This window comes from Apis laboriosa, unplaced genomic scaffold (genome assembly GCF_014066325.1).
Source record: "Apis laboriosa isolate Shangri-la unplaced genomic scaffold, ASM1406632v1 scaffold12_cov154, whole genome shotgun sequence".
Lineage (NCBI taxonomy): Eukaryota > Metazoa > Arthropoda > Insecta > Hymenoptera > Apidae > Apis > Apis laboriosa.
The window spans coordinates 5,386,988-5,410,905 of record NW_025221207.1 but is presented as its reverse complement, the minus strand read 5'-3'; the positions used below and the strand labels follow the sequence as shown (position 1 = coordinate 5,410,905).

At 35.3% G+C, this 23,918-nt stretch overlaps 1 protein-coding gene across 2 annotated transcripts in view; it reads right to left on the bottom strand.

Annotated features, from left to right (window-relative positions):
* Positions 1-23,700, bottom strand: part of LOC122720368 — a 103,627-nt gene extending 79,927 nt beyond the window's left edge. For both annotated transcript variants that reach the window (XM_043947031.1, XM_043947034.1), the window contains exon 1: positions 23,164-23,700. The gene's annotated coding sequence lies outside the window, so the exon portion shown is untranslated. The remainder of the gene's footprint in view (positions 1-23,163) is intronic.
* Between the last annotated feature and the right edge of the window lie 218 nt (positions 23,701-23,918).

Below are 23,918 nucleotides of genomic sequence, written 5' to 3'. Positions count from 1 at the left end.
CGCTGGCATCCTGTGGTCCATACCGTGGAGAGCCCACCTTCCTCTTCACTCCCTGTATCCGCTTCTTTCCGCTTGGACGAGAAACGATGACTCGAATACCCTCTGGCATCGACTGTCCGCCCGCATGAAAAACCTTCGATGTGCGTACTACGCGGACCGGAAATACCCCCGGGGATGCACAAGACCCCGCCACGATCCTGTTGCGGAAGTGCGGCATACAGAATGTAAATTCGCCTCGATCGAGCTCTTCGCTTTACGAGAAGATAAAATTGATACCTTCTTCCGTCGTGTATTGTGACACTCTCGTTGGAAATTGCGTGACTCTTAATTGCGCTTTCAAAGGAGAGAAAAAAAAAAAAAAAGAGAGAAAGAAAGACTAGACATTTTTCTGAACGACGAAACGTTCCTCTTTTGAAAGTTATCTAGGAATAATTTTCCTATTAAAAAAATTTCTAATAAGAAGAATCTATCATTAAAAAATTAGCTTGGATATTAATAACCATGGCTAATGATTTGTTGCTAAATCCTAAAACGAGAGAATCGTGAGTACAAAGAATCTAAATTCCTGAATCAAATCCTGTTAAATTTATCTCTTTTATTCTTCCAAACTTGCAAGATCCTATCTTCAGAAAAATAATATCGTACAAATATTGTTGAAAGAATAAATTTCGATATTTATCCACCGACCACCAAGATCGAAACAAAGTTCAAGATCAAAGATAATCAATCATACGAACGAAAAGAATATGGAGGCGACCTAAGTCGAGAGGGTTTCGACGTTCTCACCGAGTGTGTCTGGCCATCTAATTAAACCCATAATTACGGTCGACATGCATAATTGGATCGGAAACGACTCGAGCTGCGAAGATCAAAGGTCCACGACCGATTTCTCTCGTGATCCACGGGACACGAGCGAGAAACGAGCCGGCATGGGAGTGAAAGAGCTCGAACAAGAGAGCACGGATCGAGAGAGTACTCGTTGCACCTGAACTCGAACGTTATTGTTTTAGGACCAGGTAGATAGAATTTAATAGGCTTCGGACACGCTTCGAGGCCAGAGGGATCTCCACTGGACCGAGTCCTCTTCGGTCAAGTTTGTAGACAGGATCTCGGTTTCCGTTTACTTCTTATTTTAATTTCGTTGGCTTCTTCATCTTTCATTCCTCTACCTGGCCCATTCTTCTCGCTCACTATTTTTAACATTGTGAGGCATACCTCTGGCTTCTCGCTGTGCTATTATAGTAGCCCAAGTAATTTTTCTTTCCTTTTCCTTGTCGCTCTGTTTTTGCCATTACTTTGTTCCTTACTTTGTTTCCTGCTCTTCTGTCTTTCGAATCATTTTACCCTTTTATTTTCTTGTTCTTGTTTCGTTTCTTGCTTAATTCGTATCGTTCGATTCATTTCTTTTTTTTAATATTTTTCTTTTTCTTTTTTTTTTTTTGGCAAGAAGAGCATTAAGATTTAAATTGAGCAACCCGGAAATAAATTGCGGTTTTTAACCCCTTGCACTCGAGTTACCCGGTTTCAATATGCGTAGCAATTTGTAAATGAAGATTCAGTGGCAACATTAATAGATATATATCGCAAGAAGTATAATATACTTTTGCCATTAAGGATCTTGGGTAAAATCGTAATAATGTTATCTTTCTTTCTATCGTATATACTTTCTTATAATATTTTTATAACACTACGTAAAATATTAAAAGTTCGTTTATCGATAAAGATAAAACTCTCCGCGTCGTGATGTCCATTACCATTAATTTTCTCATGATCGTGATCAGAAAAATCACTATATAATACTCACGCTTCGGAATACGTTAATTTTCTTTCTAGATAATTACTTCCTAACACGTAATTTCCAAGAGAGGATATCTTATATAATATTTCTCGCACGGATATTAAAATACGATTAAACGACCCGTAAAACCAAATAATTTGTTGCAAAGTCCTACATTAAAAGATTATTAAAAAGGTGAAACGCGCCGATAAAACGAAACCGGTCATTTACCCCGGAAAATTGTCGACGATCCACGACGATTTTAAACGGATGCGATACAAACGGAGCTAACCTCGAGCTAATTGCTATCAGCATCTTTCCTCGAATGAAAATCGAACGAAACGAGGGGAAACGAACGGACGAGAGAAAAATATCTGTCAAATTACACTTGTCGCCTCATCGATAACCAACGCTAATTCTCCATCTGTTCGTATTTTCTCTCTGCTCGAATTTATCTCTTTCCGGTTTTTGATCTGGACTCGCGCGCCCGTTGTCACGGCTCCGATTCTTTTTTAATTCCGTCGAGATTCCACGACTTTATTTTATCGCATGCACGGCGACATTTCTGTGTCTTTATCGACCAGTTACCAGTAGTATTATCGGTCGAACCAATCGGTCTCGATCGACAACTCTCCCCTCTCTCCCTCCTCACCCGTTCCACCACCGTGTGCGTCTTGTCTCTTCCGTATCTGTCCAGTCTGCCAACAGATCCCCAAAGCCGTTCTATGCGTCTTAATAGCGCGTTAATGCCCGGAGTCGTCCAGATATCGAATTGAATCGCCTCTCTCCGCTACTACCCTTCGATTATAAAACCGCTTGCGTATTCTCCATTTCGTATCGATAATCGAGATCTGTTTTGCAAACAGGAGAAGAGGGGAGGGACGAAGGAAGGAGTCGTTACGTATGCTTACGTTTAAATTATAATGTAAGAAGTAAAATCGAGGATACTCCAGATTCCATTGAGTGGTTGCTTGCTTGATGGTTTTCTCCCTTTTCTTTCCTTCTTTTTTTTTTTGATTTTTGTTTGGTCTTTTTCTTTTCTTCTTTCTTCTTTTTTTTTCTTTTTATTTACGAGAAGAGACCTCGGCCGCGATTCACCGATAGCAATTAGAGGTGGGCGGCGCTCGAATGCAATGGATTTTTCGGTTTCTCGCCGGTACACCCGTCCCTGGCAAAACATGTTTGCCAATCTCCGACACGCCTACAGAGGGGAGGCTTTTTCAATTTTTACCAGTGAAAATAACGCAGGCCTCGAGAAGAGGAGTTGCATACGTATACGCAACTTGGTTCGAGGGCAACGAGCGCTTTCATCTTCGATAAAATTCGATGAGAGCGGTCGATTCGCTGGAATATCGTGGGTATGTGTTTAAGGTGGTATTTAATTGATGGGTAAATGCTCGCTGGTGCTCGAGGGTAATGTTCTATATTGTTGGAGGGCGAGGTGATTCCATTGATGACGATTTTGTGAGGCAAAAGATCATTTAAGATTTGCATGTTTTGCTTATTCGCTTCAGAATTATTGATTTTCAATTATTTTGAAATATAATTTGGATGTTCTACATTGAATTTTTTTTTATAAAAATTTGTTACAAATTATCGATATATATCAAAATTGTTGCTGGAATTGCTTGGAATTAACTTAGCATTTCAAAATATCTGAGCATCGCGTATCTTGATATGAAACTTTAAATATTACAATCTATCTTGAAAAAAATAAATAAATAAATAAAAATACTAGATAAAATATCTTAATATTATTCGTAATATTCTTGGACGTTACTAAAAAATAAATAAAATCGAGACAGGTTGCTCTAAAGCAGGAAAAAACATTTCGTTTATAACACTTTAACTAAACTGATTAATCTCAGAAAAATGAATATCGTCGAATATCCACGTATAACGATCAGAGAAATTGTAAAAAAAAATTCCTCGATAATCTAGCGATTTGCCTAGCCGGTGTATCAAAGAATCACTTTTAGAGTGGACATGAGCGAGACTATAAGTGTACTCGAACAAGTTGCTTCTCAACTAGCCGGACAACTCGTAAAGCAACTGCCACACGACCAGAAATTAACGTGGAAGACGAGTACCAACCGAAGAATCCAAGGGACGAGTAGCATCCGGTAGCTTAACGATCGAATCGAATATCGTGATTCCAGAGACGAAGAGAAAGGGCTTTTATATACAAACTTTGCTCCTAATCCTTGACTAACGACTTCGTAGACGAAGAGTAAGATATAAAATAGTAGTAGAATAAAACGAGTGAGCGATAAATTTGATAACCAAATCGATAAAGTATCGATTTCGTTCGAAGAATTTTAACGTAATTTTGGATTAAAAGAGAAAAATAACGTTTTGTTAGAGACGTTTCGATTAATGGAAATAAAGTGTTATTGTATTAATATTTATAAACTGAAATCACAGCTTACGCGATTGTAACGCGTCTGTCAATATTTATATTGAATGTTTTCTTACTTCGAATATGAATGATAATATTTACGTTTCGTGTATATAACATTCGTATAATACCATTTTATAATTCATATCAATTTCTTACGTGGTTGAGTGAAGACGTATATTCAGCGAATAAATTTGATTTGTATAATATCTTTTTTCGATATTTGTATCGAAATTTTTTATTAACTTTTTATTAACTATTTTTAAATATTGATATACTTGAGCAAATCTCTCATTTGTAACAAACAAATACCAAGAAAATTTCACAACGCTTCGAAGAGACTCAAAATCCTATCCAGACTCCACCAACAAGTATCCACTTCCTTTCACAATTTCAACATAAGTGCCATAAACTACCCCATAAATTCCTGCACCAAAATTCATTTTAGAAACAAACCCCTTAAGAAAAACGTTTCCCTGGGCCTAACCTCGGCATGACCGTTTTTAAAAACTCTTAGAGCAAAGGGATAAAAAGAAGGGCAAAAAAAAAAAAAAAAAATCCCTCTTCTTCCCAACGGCTCGTTTCCAACGGTCTCACGCCGATAAACCACTCCCTCGAGCCGATCCCGATCATCGAAAATTCTACGATCGAGCGAGCTATTAGCTCGGATACCGTAGAGCCACGATTCCCTTCTACTCGGAAACGTCCCAATTACGACGAAATCGAATGGAATTCGTGGCGTTGCTCGGATTTATGACAGGCCTTGGCCAAGCTTTACCGCGAACTGGGCGCAGAAAAACTGGGAGAGGAAAAGTGGCGCGGTGGTTGGAACGCGCGCTTCCGGTCTTCGAGAGGCGGAGCCCTGAGGGCTTTTATATATATATATATATATAAGTGTCGATCGTAACGCATCCGACCGACCGATATCGTGCATCGACGCTTCTCCCCCTCTCTCCCTCCCCACTTGAACGAAAATTATTGGCGGTACGACAACGTGAATATCAGGTCGGACTAGACTTTAATGCCACGATGGAATGTCGTATAGCGTACGTGGTTCGAACGACTAGTTTACCAGTGGCCGGCCGGCCATTGCACACACACGCTTCGCTCGAGTCCGCTCAGGCAAAAAAATTAGCGCACGATGCGAAGCGGCGACGGTTATCGCCGCCGCCGCCGCCGCCGCCGCCGCCACCACCAGGCCGGCAACTGGTCCCAGTGACACGAGAAACTCCGTTAGATCGAAATGAAAGTTTAACCGTGGTACGCGAAACTTACCATCGACGAGCTTGTGTGCTATTCCCCGGCGCAAGAAAATCGGTGGTATTTGGTGTCAGGGTTTGGAATTTTAGATTGGAGGAGATGTGGTATTATACGGTGGATGGGCAGAGAGATCGACCGGAGCGCGTACTGTTGACGGAATGGCTTAGATCAGTGTCTCTCAACTTGGACGGATCGTGGATGAAAGGAGTATCGGTTTCTTGGGATCATTGTAACGATTCTTTTTGTTATTTTATTATTCTCATTCTTTTGTTCCAGTCATTCGTGTATGGAAAATTTTGTAATAAAAAATATCAGAGATTCGTGCGATGATATTCTATATAATTTTACGTGTATGTTATCAATTCTTAATTAAAATATTGTATTTGATGTATGCGTTAAAAATGCATTGTTATGTAATTATAAGAGGAATGGAAGCTTATTTGATTAAAAAAATGGTCGTGTCTTAAAAAATGCTGAGAAACACTGGATCAGATAATGCAAGAAATCGATGCATTATTGCACATCGATGTTACATTCTTGAAAGATTTGTGGTATTTGTTTAGTCATTGTAAAAGAAATATATGTTGTAACGTTTCATAAGCATATGCATTCTTTTTTAAAAAATTAATTCCTCAATATCATATCCAAGTACAAGATAATTCTATGATTTTAAAACGATTTAGTTATAAATTCAACTAAATGGAATTTGATTGTTCAAATATAAGAAAGTAATCCTCTGTGAAAAATTTGAATTCATAAAATCAAAATTTAGAACTTCGTAATACGCATAAAGTAGAATTAATTTCATGAAAACGCAACAACTTGTTCAACTTGAAAATTCAATAATCGCATTATTCTGTATTCTCGGAGTCGATATTTTAAAACTTCGTGATCAAAATTTATCGTTAACACCTGGACTTTAATATGACGTACGAGAGTGCTTAGATATATTTAGTTTCCCTTAATCGTGATAAAGTGCTTCGTGAAGTTTTGGCGAAAAGTCACGAAGCGATATAACTTATGAAGAGCCGAGAACGAGTTTGGACGAGCCCTATTAAAGTTTTAAAGTGGGAATGCATAACCAAACATTGCAAATTAATTAATTTGACTATTCTACAACGCAAAGAATAATTCTGTTTGTAGATCGACTTTTAAAACACGGTGATACACGCGTGAAAATTTTAAAAAGAGAAGAGAAAAATCTTTCTTCCGAAGAGAAATGTTTAAAAAGCATTTTACGAAAATGAATTAATTTCGTAAAAATATTCCATAAAAAAATCACTTCGCCATCAGCTTAAGAATACACGCGTTAAGCTCGTAAAAAGCTGCACGCACGCACCCCTTACCAATCCAACTTAAATATAGCGGCCATCATCGAACCAAGATCCCACGGTCGATACATTCTCCTCTCTAATAACATATTATGTAAATCCATTAAGGATATCCTATCCACCACTTCCAACAATATAATCTTTTGCACAATATCGATCGATACTTCGTTGTTGAACGAGAGTCGGTTATCTTTTCCTATTTAATTTTCCGAAAACAGAAAAACTCGATCGAGCAGAAGGCAAGATGGAAAAGGCGAGAGGAAAATAGGGAGAATGATAGGGAAGAAGGGAGGAAAGAGCCGAGGAGAGAGCCGGTTACAGAGAAACGAGCTACGAACGGGAGCAACGAACGATAAACTGTCCCGTGTGCACGGATCGATCCATCGAAGGAATCGCGGATCGATCCTCTGGTTGTTGCAAGTTCGGCATAGTTGCATGCAGAATCGCGAGCAGAAATTCATTCGTGACGTGTCCTCACGGTGAAATCTCATCGTGACACCACGTATGTACCATGTAATTACCGAGTAATTAGCCTCGAGTTGTCCATGCGTTTAGGTGACACTATGTACGTTTGACGAGGCGGTGAGGTAAACGTGATTTGCAATTCATGAATACGAATAAGTTAATTTCCACTTTTTTTTTTCTAGAATGGAGTAAGGATAAGTAATGGAGAAAGGGTTTTTTGTTGAAAATTGATGATACAGTCTTCTTGAATAGTATGTAATTGTGATTTTCTATCTATATGGACTTAATGATTTTTTATTACTCGAACAAGAAGTTCGAGTAATTTCTATTATGACAAATAAAACAAGAATATATTGAAATAAAAATTGAATTTCCGGAAAACGTAAATTTTTAAATTCTAATCCAAAGCTAAGATTTGAAAGTGTGATCACGACATTTCTTAATTAACAAAGAATGGTACGTATTTCCTGATTTCAACAAGTTCATAAAATCTTCTTAGTAATTAAAGATATCTTTTTCTACTTTCACTTCTACGTTTAATATTTGAATATCAAGCGGTTTTATTGATCAATAATAATTCTTATTTTCGCCAGAAACAAGCATTCTTCTAAACAGACGAAACTTGCAATCATGTGCATATAAAACCAACATGCATGCACGGTTGGAAGCGAACATTTCTGGTAATAAATTTTATATACCTATAAGAGGTTCATTAACAGCCATCTACTGTACGTATTTATATACAAATTTTTTCACCACTTATTTGATTCCTTCGTACTTTCCAAACATCTACCAAAAGCCACTGCATCCTTGTAATGCTTAAATTCTTTTATTATTATAGATCGAAGAATTGTGTTTTAATTATTTTCGGCTAAAAAATCATCCCCTCGAGGCCAATATAATCGAAAATTATGCTAAATTTATTCATTATTAAATATATTATATTATATTCACACAATGACAATCACAAAGTTGCAAGAAGAATTTTTTCAAGAGATGATGAAATATTGAAAATAAGGTAATCATCGATGTATTGTAATTTTTATTAAAATTGTAAAAAGATTAGGAATTTTTCAAAACTAACAACGCGTTTATTTCGAAATATATAATTTTCTGTCGTTATTCCTCTGGGTCGAATAAATATTTGAAAATATATGCATTTTCACGATATTTTCAACTCAATCATTGGTTATTAATATAAATCGTATATATACAGTGGCAAGGAAAATTAAACTGTAACAATTCTACTAATAACTATACCGCGATAAATTTAATTTCTCTTCCTTTATTATAATACGAAATTAAGATACATCACGAATATAGATAATCCATATACCCCAAATATGTATAAATATATTTTTATTTTTGTTCTTTGCACACGTATAAGCGAAAGATTATCTCTATTTACATTCTCGTGTTATACATGAAAATTATTCACAAGAGCAAGAAATGAATTTATTAAAAAAAAATATATACTACGATTTACTGTAGAACACTGGGAGTAACAGAGTGGGATAAGAAATCGTCGTGGCGTGAAATTATATGCAAATCGAGGCGTGAAAGACACGTTTTCAACCTGAATGTTCGTTCGACGGTTTACAAACGATCACTCTAGATCGAAGCACGGTTGCACAGGTGCGCATCCACGATCAGCGAAGGGATACAGCAGAGCGGAAATGTCGACGGATGCATCAACGGAAACATGCGTCGACTTTCTAACTATGCACCGTAAGAAAACGCGGTAAATCTTAACGTGAATACCAAAAAAAAAAAAAAAAAAGTCAAAAAGAAATTATTCTGACGCACGTCCCCTAAGAGAGACGCTGAACAGTTCCGGAAGAGTTTTTTGGGGTTTAAGATTCAGTAACTCGTACCGACTGACTTCTGATTTCACTGATAAGTTGGAAAACGTTTTAGGAATAAATAATGGTAAGGGAGTCGCCGCCTGGTCCGTTCGTCCTGTCGTTCCGAGTTATGAAATTTACATGAGAGTGATGAACATGATGGTTATAGTCGTGGAAATAATCTTTTGTTCTTCTTGTATCGAAAATTACGAAGATATACGTACGTACAAATTGTTATGATTTCTACAGATATCGTTACTGCATCTCGAAATAAATCTATTTTAAGATAAGCCTATTTATTTAAAAAGTTGGAGAGTGAATATCGAGAAATCATGATTCGAACGAAAGAGAAAGTGCTGGTAACAAAAAATACTACCCTTCCCTAAACACATATTTCACATGGAAAATTAATAAAATAACAATCAAATCGAGAAAAGAAGGATAATAATCGTGTTGAATTACATAGTGCTCCGCAAGATTAAATATCTAAGAACAAAGTGGAAAATCTCATAATAATCTCGTAATATCTTAAAAGAGACAAAAAAACCATGTCTTCAATTTTTTTCCATTTAATAACTGTACACTCCAAAACAATCTTTCCCTTCTTTGATAGCGCATAAAGGATTGAACACACTCCCACGAGTTTAGTTCCCGCGTTAGTTTCTCGCTCGAAACTGTACATCCGCGCCACTGTGAATCACCGCATATCTCAAAAGCTGGACGTGCACAGCTACGCCACAATGCCGATCGTGTACACATATACACACACATATACACGCGAGCCAGCTGCGAGTATATACGGGAAAAGCGAGGAGTGAAAAGAGGGATGAAACGAGGGACGCAGACGCTCGGCTAAACGGAATAGAGATATTTATTGGCGTAGCTTGTGTCGCCTCTATACAGCCAATTTACATCTCGAGTCACACGCGTAAAGATAAGTTGTCGCGTAAGAGGAGATACATAAGCGGGACGGATAGATCGCGGGGGGCTCCGTTAGAACGCGGAGGACCATTAAATAGGGGTCCGGAGTGTACACGCACGAATAGGCATTGATTTGTGCCTCGATACGAGCTACCAGACTCGCGAATTGCCTCACGAGGAATTAACGAAACGTATCTATTAATTCTGCCAATTCTCACGGCCGAATACCCACCACCGTGCAACTATTATTAGGCGGGAGTTATGCAGCGATAACGCCGAGGCCTAGGCGCGCTTGTTGTACCGTTGTGCCTGCTTTTATTGCGCGAACACGCTTCCCGATTTCTCCCCCCCCCCCCTCTCGTTTACGACGATGAGGCTAATTACTTAGCAAGCTACTGGGACGGGCTGGGTTGGTTGGTACTTTATCAAGCATTTATGGCGTTACCTTGCGATTTGAGAATAATGTATGCGTTAAAGGTTTCGTGATTAACGATTTGGTGATATGTGAGATAATTGATTGAAAATTCTTCTGAAAATATTGCCGATACTGGCGACGAAAGATGTGTTCAAGATGTGGAAAGTTTGAGGGTATTTTAATTATTGGGATTCTTCATATTTATCCGTGAAAAAAATTTTGCACATAATTGGGTAAATAATTATTTGCGATTAAGTGCAATATTATAATATAAATTAGAATTCGTTTCGCGCAAAAAATATCTACTAATATTTATAATTTTTTTTCAGTCATTCAACCGCTATGATCCCGTGAACGGATATTACGTCGTAGTATCTTCTTGCAAATGGAAATGCGAGAAGATCTTATACCATTCAGGTGTGTAGAAATCAACGAGTTTAGCCGCAATCTTTTTCCATCTTAGGATTCAAAAAAACATGCTACGCGTCTTAATTTCTATCACCATTTTAACAATATTAAATTTCTAATCTGAAAATTTCAACTTTTTGCTTGGATCTATCGAAACTTGATTGCAAATTATTAATCCACATAATTATTTCCTCCTCCATCGAAAATATATATTATAATTCATTGGGATAGGAAAAGAAAAAAATATAATGCAATAACATCAAGCATTTCCCTCGTTCCTTCTAAATTCAACAATCCCAAAATAAATTTTCCAACAAAAATCTTTCAAACGAATAAAACTTTACCAAAACTCATAAACGCTACCAATACCCCGAAAACAAAGCAAAAGAATCTCCCTCCATCCTCCTGCATCAGCATTAATAACTTCATCAGTGTATGAAAAGGAGAAATAAGAAAAGGGGTGGCGGCGGGGCAGGCAGCACGGTGAGCGGAATTCATTCTGGAGCGTCGTAAAAGTGGACAAAAAGGATCGGTACGGTCGTGATCGTCGATTTTCAGGCCCCGTCGATCGGGACAATGGTAGAAGAGAGAGGGAGGGCCCCCTTCCTTTCGAACAAGGAGCGCGTTATGGTATACGGCTACACGCAGTCAGCTATACGATTATTTTGCGCGGCCACGGCAAGGCCACGCCACCACCCTATACCGAGGTGACAGAACCTTCTTCTTCTCTCGTCTAACCCGCGGTCAACCAGGAACCTTGAGGAATTCCTGAACCGTTTAAAGGACCTCCGTCGAAAAAGCGCAAAACGACGAAAATGCGTGGCACAAAAGAGATCCAAACGGATCACAGGTCAACCGATGGCGATTTGATTTATGCTGCGAGTATTCCTCTCGCATTATTGTACCCTCCTCGGTAATTTTTTTTTTTTTTTTTTACGATTGGGAACCGAATACCTTTCTGCTTGCGTATATATATATATATATATATATTTTTTTATGCTTTACTATCGTTGAGGTTTTTCACCTTTTCCTATCTCCATTCGCGAGTATATTGAAGTATTGATATTGATCTTTTGATAGATATATCTATATCGTTTAGAGAGATTAATATCTACTTGTATAGATTATCAAGTGTCATCAAGATATACTATATCTTATAATTTCATATCATTTATTAATATTATTTTTTTTTTGTTTCAGACTAATCGAGAGAAACTGATTTCTGTTTAAATTAATTTAATTTCCTTCCCTTAGTGTCTTGTTTCTTTGGAAGAAAGAATCAAGATATCAAGATTTGTTATTGTACTATCGATTAAAGAAAATTGGAATGATTGGATAAGTGTGAAAGTGAAGTACATTCTTGAACGCTTCGAAAGGAGCTGACTAACTTCATCGGAACGGTATGTTTTTCGATAAATATTCTGAATTGTCAAGTGAGTTTGCGTTGCAATTGAGTCCACTGTGAGTCTCGAGTGCGCTCGATATTTAGTTGGGACTTTAAATAGACACGAGGAAGGGTTGTTGGCAGGTGCCCCATCGATAAATCTTTTGATATTCCTTCTGGTAAATATTTATGGATATGCATAATTCCTAACAGGGAAATTCTAATAGTTTAATGTATCGACGCATGATTATAATCATACATTTTGATCCTTTGAGGTAAATAAATTGCAAAAGAAAAAAGAAAAAACTAGAGAAGATTATTTAAATTATCGAAAGAGAACCTAAAAAAATAGAAAAACTTCAAATATCAAATTTAAAATACACATTTATTTAAAATACACATTTACGATCACCTGTACGAAAGGCGAAAGGTATATCATATCATTGCGTGTGCAAAGATTTTCACGACTTCGAAAAAAAAAAAGAAAAAAAGGAAAAATATCAACGCGTTTCCTCTCTCGTATCGTAGAACCACCGAGACGAGCTGCAAAGTAAGCACAACTCGACCAAAGAGAATTCTCGAGACCGCTGATCGCGACTACTCGCCACGCATACAGCGTTAAGTGTCTGGTTACAGGTGTGTCTTAGGCGAATTACACATCGCTCGTTTCCTTTACCGTATGTTCCACGGAACACCGTGATTAGCATTCGATCGTCGGGTATCGGCGTGTACACGTTACGTAAAACCGATCACGAATCGCATTCCACGGCGTAATTATTAACACAATGGATGCATTGTTAACGAGAGGAGGGGGAGTCATAGTTTAATTACGCTATAATTGCAATTAACGCAGGATATAATGAAGCGCGTTCAAACATTCAAATTTGGTATCGTAGAAGATCTGTGCCGATCTTCTTCGTCCCTATTCTACCTCTCCCCTTCCACCTTTTATTTTCTTTATTTTCTTTTTTCGTTTCTTTCCCATTTTCTTCCCCGTTTCTCTAATGTTTGCGCGTTGTATTAATAGTTTCGAGCAATTCGCGTTACGGGGAAGGGTGATCGCGGTTCATCGACCACCGGGCAAAAACTGGCCACGCTCCGCAAATGGAGACATATGCGGTTAACCCGCTGCTCGCTTATTTCTGCACGCACGTCATTATTATCGAGTGATTACGCGAGATCAAAGCCTGAATAATAAATTTAAGAGCCGCTTGAAATACGTGGCATTCTTCATTTTTCTTCTCCTACATTAAACGAGAGTAAACGTAATGGAAAAGTTTATCAATATCGATCTCTGTATCTAAATTTATTGTATCTTACAGAAATTTGTCTTTCCTTACTTTCTTCGTTCATTTTTCTTTATCTGCCTATCAGTATTTATCTGTCATACAAAATTAATAAAAAAATTTCTTAGATAATAAAAATTTTCGTCCATCGTTTCTACAATCATTTTATCACCATGCTGTGAAATTCTTCTAAGAAATTATTCGAGGATTGGTTGGTTTTCAGCTTGCTCGAGATTACGCAGCCTCCATGTCACGAATATTCGAGGGAACTGCGGACGAGCACAAGGCGCGCGTTTGAAAAAAAGAGAAAAAAGAAAAGGCGGAACAAAGGGTCGTAATTTCGCGATACTGGACGAAAACGAGCGGTGAACAGCGTGGAGAGATCGGTTATCGACGTAAGTGACACACATCGGGATTAATTAATCGACGTTTCACCGCGTCTCCATCCCGATTGATTTATAAGAATCGTTTCGAACACGCGAGAAACCGTGTTGTTTGAACACTGACCGGCGTTCAAGAAAGCTGACAAATGGAGAGCAATTCGGGCCGTGGAAAAAGAGTGACAAACTGGTCGCACATGACGAAATTCCTCGAAAGCGAACCGGGGAATTAAGATTTCACGCTCGTTCGAATCTAATTAGCGTTATTCGCGTGTGATACAAGAGGCCACGTTTTCTTGTCTTTTTTTTTTTTTTTTCCTCTTCTTCTTGTGTCGCGTGTTCCGTATAGTTGTACACGAGGAGACAAGGACGAGGGGAATATTGAAATGCAAACTTCTCGTAAATTTCGATATAAATTCAGCTTCGAGTAACGGTAGAAAACGGTATAAATATATCGAGATGTTTATTACATATTTACAGTTGGTTCTTTTTTTTTTTTTTTTTTTTTATAAACGGTTGTGGAAATTCTTTCGTGGAAATGTACGAACGTAGAAAATGGGTCTACTAAACGATGCATGTGAGACATAGCTTTGAGAATGATTCTATCCGTCTTTGGTAAAATAGAATAATAAAATTTATGAGAGGAGATAATACTGAAGAGAATAATAAAATATTTTTACCAGAAAGCAATCAAGGTAAGGTATATTTAAATTATGATTAATATTTTTACGTAGCGATAAATTATTTAAAATTAAATTTATTATTTGATTAAATTTTTGAGATATTGTTAACTTATCATGATATTATATGTGCATTAAAATCATTGCAATTTAATCATTGAAATTAAAAACAAATCACCATATAATATCATTCAGATTAAAATGTCGAATAATTTAATCAAATAGAAAAATTAAGAACTACCGATTTCATGGATAGATTCTTCGTATCTAGCCATGTTTTTTAAATAATTTATGAAAGTAGCTATAAAAATCATTTATAAATATCGTGGAATTCAGACAAGTATAAATACATAAAAAAAAAAAGATCGTGATTCATCGAACATTTAAATTCTGTTCTTTTTAAAAATAGTACATGATACGAGAATATTTTTGCCTTGAACTTTTCAATTTTCTCTACTATTCTTCCTCGAGAATTTGTCACATTTCGGTTATATCGCGAATTACCGGGACAAGGGTACTTTGACTACTTAACACAAGTACGACATTTAAGTATGGCTGAGTGGCGCCAGTATACGCGTTTGCGAGGGTGAATGTTCTTAAAAAGAAAGAAAGAATAGCGGGACACGGTGGATGTTTGAGAGAATTCAACGAGAGAAAGTATATATCTATTAAAATTCATAGCAACTCCTTCAAAAAGTTAATTTAAATAATAATCGAATATTAAAACTAAATAAGCTTGAGAAATATGAAAAAAAAAAAATTAAAATAATTGAAAACTACAATAAATAAATCAAAGAAAAGCGAATAATGGAAAACTAAAAGATGCATCAAAAATATATTTCAAATTAACCAAAATATCATAGAAAAATATACGCTGAAAAAATACACGCTCAATCATCTGAATCTATCTACAAGAATAACAAAGCACTAAAAAGCTCTAACTATCTTTGAAAATCTTGAAAAATCAATTTATATATCTCTCTTCTTTAAACCAAAAATTAAAAAAATATTCTCAACTATTAATATGCAATAGAATACCCACTCACGTTCATAACATCTAATTTATCGAGATACGATTCAGATCTTATCGTGGATTACCTAACGCGATAGAGTCTCATCCACAGATTAAACTCGTAGTATTTCTCATTGACAAGCTATAACATGGCTAATATATTTCGAGACACGAGAGCAGGTTTCCTTGGCCCGGTAAGAAACTCATCGAACCGTATATGAAGAACGAGATGATAGATATCGCGATTTCCTCCGCGATCAAAGAAATTCACGTGTTCCACGGGCCTTGTGTTACTTTCCCTCTGCTTGGCAAAAATTACCAAATTAAACGCGTTGCATCGCTAATTTCTCACGAAATATCGATATCGAGTTAAACGAGACCAATTAATTGATACAAGCTGGATCATCGACGAGTTTCTATCTCGATGAGGATTCGAAAATTGATACGCGATGGTTGCTATCACTACAGGTAGAAAATATAGCTATCGAGTATGAAATTCTTGATTACAGTTGAATTATTACGGAAGTGTGACTGGCACGATTGTACAGGGAAGAGGAAATCGTTGAACTTGAACTTGTATATGCTTAAATTGCAAGCATTTTGCCTTGAAAGAGATTACTATTATCGTACTATAAATACGATAACACTGCTTTCACTTATATGGATAATATTGTATGAACAATTACAAGCGAAAGAGTGTAAGATTTTTCTTCTTTTTAGAAATAATCGTTATTTAAAAATTATATAAAAAATATAATGCTATGGATGTTAAATTTTACGATATCTTTTTTTTTTAACGCATTAACTACAACCATATCGATTCCTTTAATAAATATTGAACTATACAATCCTTTTCAATTTTTTTTTTAATTTTCTAAATGAAGTTCGTCTTTCGTTCGTCGCGAATACAATAATATTAATAATTATCGAAAAGAAATATAAAATATAATGGTACACATTCCATCTAACTTCTCGCTTTTAATTACTTTCTACTCGAAAGGAATTTCCTTGACTGGGAATTACGTAAGGCAATTAAAACGATTTCATTAGTTCCGTTGATAACATTCATTTATAACCACGCGCACCGTATACTCAACACACCGAGTAAATTTCTTCAGTGTCGAGAGATTTCGTAAATAAACCGCGAGAATCTTTTTTCCCCCTTGGAACTCTATTTAAGAATACTTCCGACCGGTCAAATGATAAAACATCGACTTCTGTATTTTTAGCGCGCGCGAAAACACGTGGAAAGTTATTTACACGAAATTTACACGAGTGAAAATCTATGTTTAGCGATGTGGACGGAAAATGTGTGCCACAAGCGGTTCCATAGCCTATATCGCGATCCACGTTCAATTAAATTTCTAGTTTTAAATTCGTATCATCATTAGTAGCGTAAAGTAAAACGTTGCTTCGGGGAGATAACGTTCCACGAAATATATCGATCTTTCGTTCCACCTCGTTGGTCTCGATGTTGTCTATAATTATGTCTAAAGAGGTTCTACTTTGCTTGTACTAATATTTAATCTTTTATTGATTAGAATTTTTACGATTGTAATATTCCTCGATGTTGTGCATGTTGGTGTTTCACTCGATTTTCATAATGCAAAATTATAGGTTTCTTATTATCCGTCCTACTTTCTCGTTTACTCGAGAACAACTTGTACGTATTCGCGTTATCTTCTTATTTTGCTTTGAATTCGAGTTATAAATTTAACAAAGATTCGCCTATATTATATGGATCGAAACTTCCTAATTTTATTTGCATGGGAAGATTAGATAAAAATATTTGTATTCGTAAATTATAGAGAATTTGCATGCATTAAGGAATTGAAAAAATAAAAGTATCGATTTATGATACGATACGGTTTTATACAATAAAGAAATTTGTATGGTGAGAAATTATCGGATTAAATAAATATTTAATTTTACATTGGTATGTTAATCATTCCAACACGTTATGATACACCGTACTTTGTAGTTTTTTATTAATATGTTGAAATCTTAATATTTTAACTAAAAACCTAATGATTTTTCTGATAGTGTGTATGACGTAAATTAATGAATTTATGATTTCTTATGTACAAAAGAATTTAGTCGTGTGTACTCCGTTATATTGATAGTAAATTATCTAGTTTATTTATTTACACGTTTGATAAAATTACCTCATTTTTTCGTTTCAAGTAAGATAATGATTATCATCATAACACGTTTCCTCATTTCTCTTTCATTTTATTATAAACCTAATATTATAACTAATCTAACATATAATAACTAATTCTGTATTCCTATATCTACATCCATTTAATATCTGTTATATAATACCATATCATAATCATTATCGCTTCTTTATACCATACGTGAAATAAATTTAATTTGTACGCAAAGTATACTACAATAAAATCAAAATTTTAACATAATATAACATAATTGTCTATAAAAAAAAAAAAAAAAAAAAAGAAAATTATTACCGTACCTTCCTTCGAAAGGAATTACATTATCCCTCAGATTCCAAGCTAAGATTATCCTTACATTCAAAGACACCCCGTATACGTACATCAAGACCTGCTCGATTGCGCAACGAGTGAGCAAATGAAAGTAATCTCTCCGCAACCACGATACACAGGCCAAACGAGATTCGAGTCCCTGGTTGAACAAGGGCAAACATCGCGACGCGTAAATCACCGGAATGATATCGCGTCGCCTTAATCACCGGTTCCATAAACATTTCGGCATGTTTCACGTAATTTTATATTATCACGGAACGAAGATGTAACAGCGTAACATAAAAGACGTAAAGAACTAGCCAGATACGACGATTCCGTGGAAAATATAATTTGGAAAAGGTACGAAAATCGCCCAATTTCCAAACCCCTTTGAAATATAACAAAAAAAATCGTCGTTGTGTGTACGATGCGTACAGTGTGTGGAAAAAGTATCGAAAAAAATATTGTTTCGACGTAACAAGAGAGCCTGGTAACGAAGAACAATGAACACTATGTCCAACACCAGCATTCAACCCCGTGAAGAATGTATGTGCTCAGATTCGATCTCGTATTATATATATATATATATAGTCCATCATGAATTGCAATGTTCGTAATTTTATAAATTTACTTAGATTTCCTTTTTCTTAGGCAGGTTTAATGCTTGCTTATATCTGGATGATAGTTATGTTTGTAGCAGCTCTCGTTTTCGTGATTGGATTCCTGTATCAATTTATTTTTTAAGGTATCGAGAAATATCTATGACGATTGAACGGTTGAAATTGAAACATTTTATCAATAGTGAATTAATTCTTATTCAGGTAATGGAATTATTCTCGTTTGAAATATTCGATGGTAAAATGTATGGTATTCCCTGATTTCTTTAAAAAAACGAGTTGAACGAAGGAAGCATGAAATGCATGAGATCGTACTTATTTAACGAATTTTTAAATTTGTATATAATATGTAATATATATAACATTATGTTTTAATGTACGTTTCTTCTTATTTTTTCGATATAAAGAATTTAATCCAATTTTTTTCAATTTTACCTTTTCACTTGATCGATTAATTATTAATAATATTAAACAATAATTGTACCATAAAATATTTTACCATAAAATATATTGTATTTTAAACAAATGTAATCTTTTTGAATCAATTTATTAAATATTATCGTTACTGTTCAATATTCAATACACGATAATATATATAAATCTTTTTTGTTTTTATATATCTCCCCATTTTCTATCAAAATGAAATCTCGATAAGTGTAAAGAAATATAATATAATATAATATGTAAATTATTCAGTTTTATTTTTACATTTATCCGTTATGGCGCCTCAAAATATGATTTCAACTGAAGGTGAACTGATATAGAGAATCTCGCTCGCAACTCGCACCTACATATTAATTAAAAGTTATCGATACTCGGTCGTCGATCGAAACATGAAGCTAATTTAATTTAAGAATAAAATTCTTTTAAAAGATCGAAGTAATCCCATCTTAAGTAACAGCCGCTTTTGTAGTTTAATTGGACGAGAGAAAGGACGACGGATATGGAAATACCGAAGACTGTCGTTTTCAAACGTGGTTCGAGGCTTCAAAGTGGAGCAACTGTCAAGATAAGGAAAAGTGAATCGACTGCTTTCACGGTTGTGTTGAATTCTGTTTGAGGATCGTGGATTAAGCGAACGGCCCAATTAGTTCGATTCATCCACCGGTTTGATATTTGTACAAAATTTCCATTGACGAAATATTCGTAACGATCAACAGCTTCGTGTTGTTCAACACGATTGGAGGAGTCCCGAGTTTGAAGAGCAAATAAAATTTCACTTTTTGATCGACGCAAATACGCGAATCGAATTTCAATCGTGAAATATTGAATATTTATTTATCACACGAGAAATCGATAATTACTATTGTATGGAAAATAAAGAATTTGTAAACGCTGTATACAACTTCGCGATTAGAGATTATTCAAGTTAAAAAAAATTAAAAAATTATTTCAATATGCATAATCAAAATTTGACTACAAGAGATTCGAAATATCTAAAATATAAATCGTTAATAGCTATTTAAGTAGAAAATATAAAGATGATATTCGAAATACGTAATAAGCAATGCTCACATCTAAATTCATCTTATGTATCTCCAAGATAAATTTCTGGGAATCAAAAATACGTGTTTTCTGGATTATAAATTATGCATATCGATTTAAAAAAAAAAAAGCACCATAAAAGAAAGAATAATTGGATAGTTATTAGGATTTAAATCTTTCCAAATGAAATTATCAATAGACTGTTGCATCGTAATTCATTAACGCCTGTTTAAATCATGTATAAGACAGGTAGCCAGATTCCAGATAAAAACTTGGCTTTCAAAACATAAATCGATAATCTATTGGTTTCAAAAATGCAAATTCGCGTATTGAAATAAATTCCAAGGAATAAAATCTTATTTTTTGAATGACTCTTTATGTTTATTATCTTTATTATTATTTATCTATCAAATTCCTATGTTTTTTAAAATTAAATCATAATAGAAAATTTCAATATTCCCTTTTCCTTAAATCGATTCGAACAATACAACAATATTTAACTAGAAAAATAATTAATATTGTTATCGTGATGAAAGATCGATTGCAACATTAATTATTGAAAAGAAGTTCTACTAAAATTGTTACTGTGACTAAAAAGCCACAGTTAATTAGAAGTTAATAATTAAATTTAAAATGATTAAAATGGAATAATTAAAATTTTAATATTATAATTTAATTAAAAGCTTATAATAACTTTCTCGTTTACAATATCGAATATAAAAATCTAAGTGAAGGTTGTACACGATATTCACGGTATGTAGCATATCCTTGTCTTTCAAGGCTCAAGTACAACTTTTACGATATCCGATTCATTCAAATATCAAAGTATACTTGCATAAGTACATTCCTGAATCCTATAGGTAGATGTTTTGGAATTCAAAACCAGCTTGTATAATCAAAGTACTTTGCAAATACAGAAAATGAAACAATATCTTTTCTGACAAGTAATCGAATCCTATGAAATAAAGGCTGTGTAATAAATACAAAATATTTCAGAAAATGATTCAACATCTAAAAACAGTGAAATAAAGAATGTATCTTATTTGATCTTATTTATGAACCGTAGCAAATTTTCATAAAATATTAAATGAATATTAAAATATCATTCATTGGATCGCTATAATTCGAAGGAATAAGAGCATGAAAAAAAGAAATGAGAAGAATACCAAAATTAAATTCATTAGGCCTTTACTTAACATTTCAAATCCATACAAAAAATATTGAAAAAATAATCACAACTAATAATAACTATGCAATATAATCATTGAAATGTAAAGTATTATATAACCATTTTAAATATCTTCTACGAAATAAAGTGATAATGATAAAATGCAAAACTTGTAATATAAACTTTTCTTGTTATTTCTAGATGTTGAATCAATCTCAGTAATATTTTCTACTTAATACAGAACACTTTATTGATTAATTTCATTTCAAAATCGAAAAATGGACAAAAAATATAAAATACAAGCTCCTACAAATTATAAAAAGTATATAACCTTAAATTTTTAAAAGAAATTAAAATTGTACGTCTTATCTTTCATAAAAATCTTCTAAAAAAAAAAAATAAATCACTTATTTCTATCAAAAATAATTGAAAAAAATAAATAAATTATTTATCCAAAATAAAAATGAAAAAATATCTATATATCGATCATAAACATCAAGACAGCGATATAAAAGAAGACTTAAACCCATAGAAGCTTCCTCTCGAAGTCTCACGTCTAAATACGAGCCCTATCTACCGCACGGATCTAAATCCTTGTAAATCAGAACCATCAGGAGATGGTTTCCAAGCGTACTCGCGATCTTCCCACTTCTCGCGGCCCATTCGTTCCATTAACGGTGAACGTACCTTTGATTTTCAGCCTCTCCGGCCTTCTTAGCCCTTCTTCGATCTCGCTCTCTCGTGGAGGAACACACGCACGCGAGCTCACGCTTATCCACGAGCGTATACGCGACAATAGCGGTACCAAAGTCGTTTTATTGTCGCGCACTTATTGTCCACCACGTATCGCGGCTCGTAAACACTGTCCCGCCGTTGAAAGCATGCTCCGTGGGCAGATTTCGTAATCGTTTTAGAGGTTACGCCGAAGGTTAGCCCTTCTGCCGTGACCACTACTTCCCTGCTCATCATCTTCGTCGTTACGACGCATTGCGGATTTTCGAGGCCAAGGAACGCTTCAACGATAAACAGAATGGCTTCGATACACAGAACTCTGACTAATGTCAACGACATTCCGCGATAGAAAAACATTTCCCAAGCGAAATTTTTTTGTTGTTATACCTTAACGATATAATCGGATCAACTGAATGAAATTCGTGGAATTTTACTTGAGAATGTTGACGATTCTATCTAATTCAACCATGCTTTCAATATTCTAATTACGTTTCGTATAATTTCGACGTATCAAGAATTTTAATATTATTATATACTATTTAATACTACTGATAAAATATTATTATATAAATTTAAAATTTATTTTCAAAGTCAATAATAATAAGTTAAAAAGTTTAAGATATCAGTTTTGATATAGAAATAGAAATAAATCTAATAATTTGTTCTATATATTCTCCTATATGAGAATATATGGAAAAAGTATATTAAAAATACGACACATTTATTTTATAGTCAATTTTTAAATGAAGGTTATTAGCAATGAAATAATTATAACACATGGCATTTATTTATTTTGCCATGTGTTACAAGAGAACAAAGTTATGACTGTTTATAATTTTGCAGCACAGAATCATATATAGCTATTAGAGGTTAAAATGTCGTGTTTGCCGCGTCTTTATCTATTATAGCTATGGACTAAAAAACGTGGTTTTTATAACGCAATACGCCATCGAATAATACGAACTACGAAAATCTTACATACTAAACGCCAATCGAAACGATAATTACGCAAAATTGAGAACGAAACGAAATGGAATTGATCCATGATACGCCTAGACGGTGATAATCGCGCCATTGTGATGAATTAAACAATCAAGTGAAGTTCGTTACTTACCGGTGACGAATGTGTAGAGGTTAGCCACAAACCATGCTTCTGTTCAATCGATTTATGACGATTAGCAGAATGTAAATGTTGAATTGGCAGGATTGTAGAATCGAGGTGGCCCGGGACAACGATGATTTTCAGTCTTTTTCTCCAAAAGGCACAAATGTCACCACATCGAAACACGACTCACAGGATCGAGGGGTCGGCGTGTCGTAAATTGCGTCGCAATCGTTCGCGTCTCGAACTTCGTTATACGCGGTGTGTCAATGAATCGAAAGGAAAACACCGGGAATTTTGGGGAGTGGATATAACTGAACGTGAGCTTCGATCGATGTCCGTGCGCAGACTGCCCGCACCTCGGCTGCTGCCGGGCGTTCGTCATGTTGCGGTCTTGCTGGGTCTTTGTCGGTCTTGCTTCGTCTCTCGCTCGGTTACACTCGGCTTCCCCACTATCGTCGATTGTACCGTCTCACTTGCACGACGCGCGCACTTCCCCCTTCGAAATAACACTCAGTTTCGCCGTTCGTTCGATGCCACGACCGAGCATCGAACATTTTCCACCGTTTTCCACAAATTCGCACTGTACAACGTGGATTCGCACGAGCTTTTCCATTTATAATGGCTAGCAATTCGATGCGTGCGCAGCAGTTTCGATATATCGTTCCGCGCGCCATACCGTCATAACTGCGAGTTTCGAGAAGCGGGCTTTCCAATCGAGACTGTTCGATAATTGGAAACAAAATGGGCGGAAAATGCTCTCATTT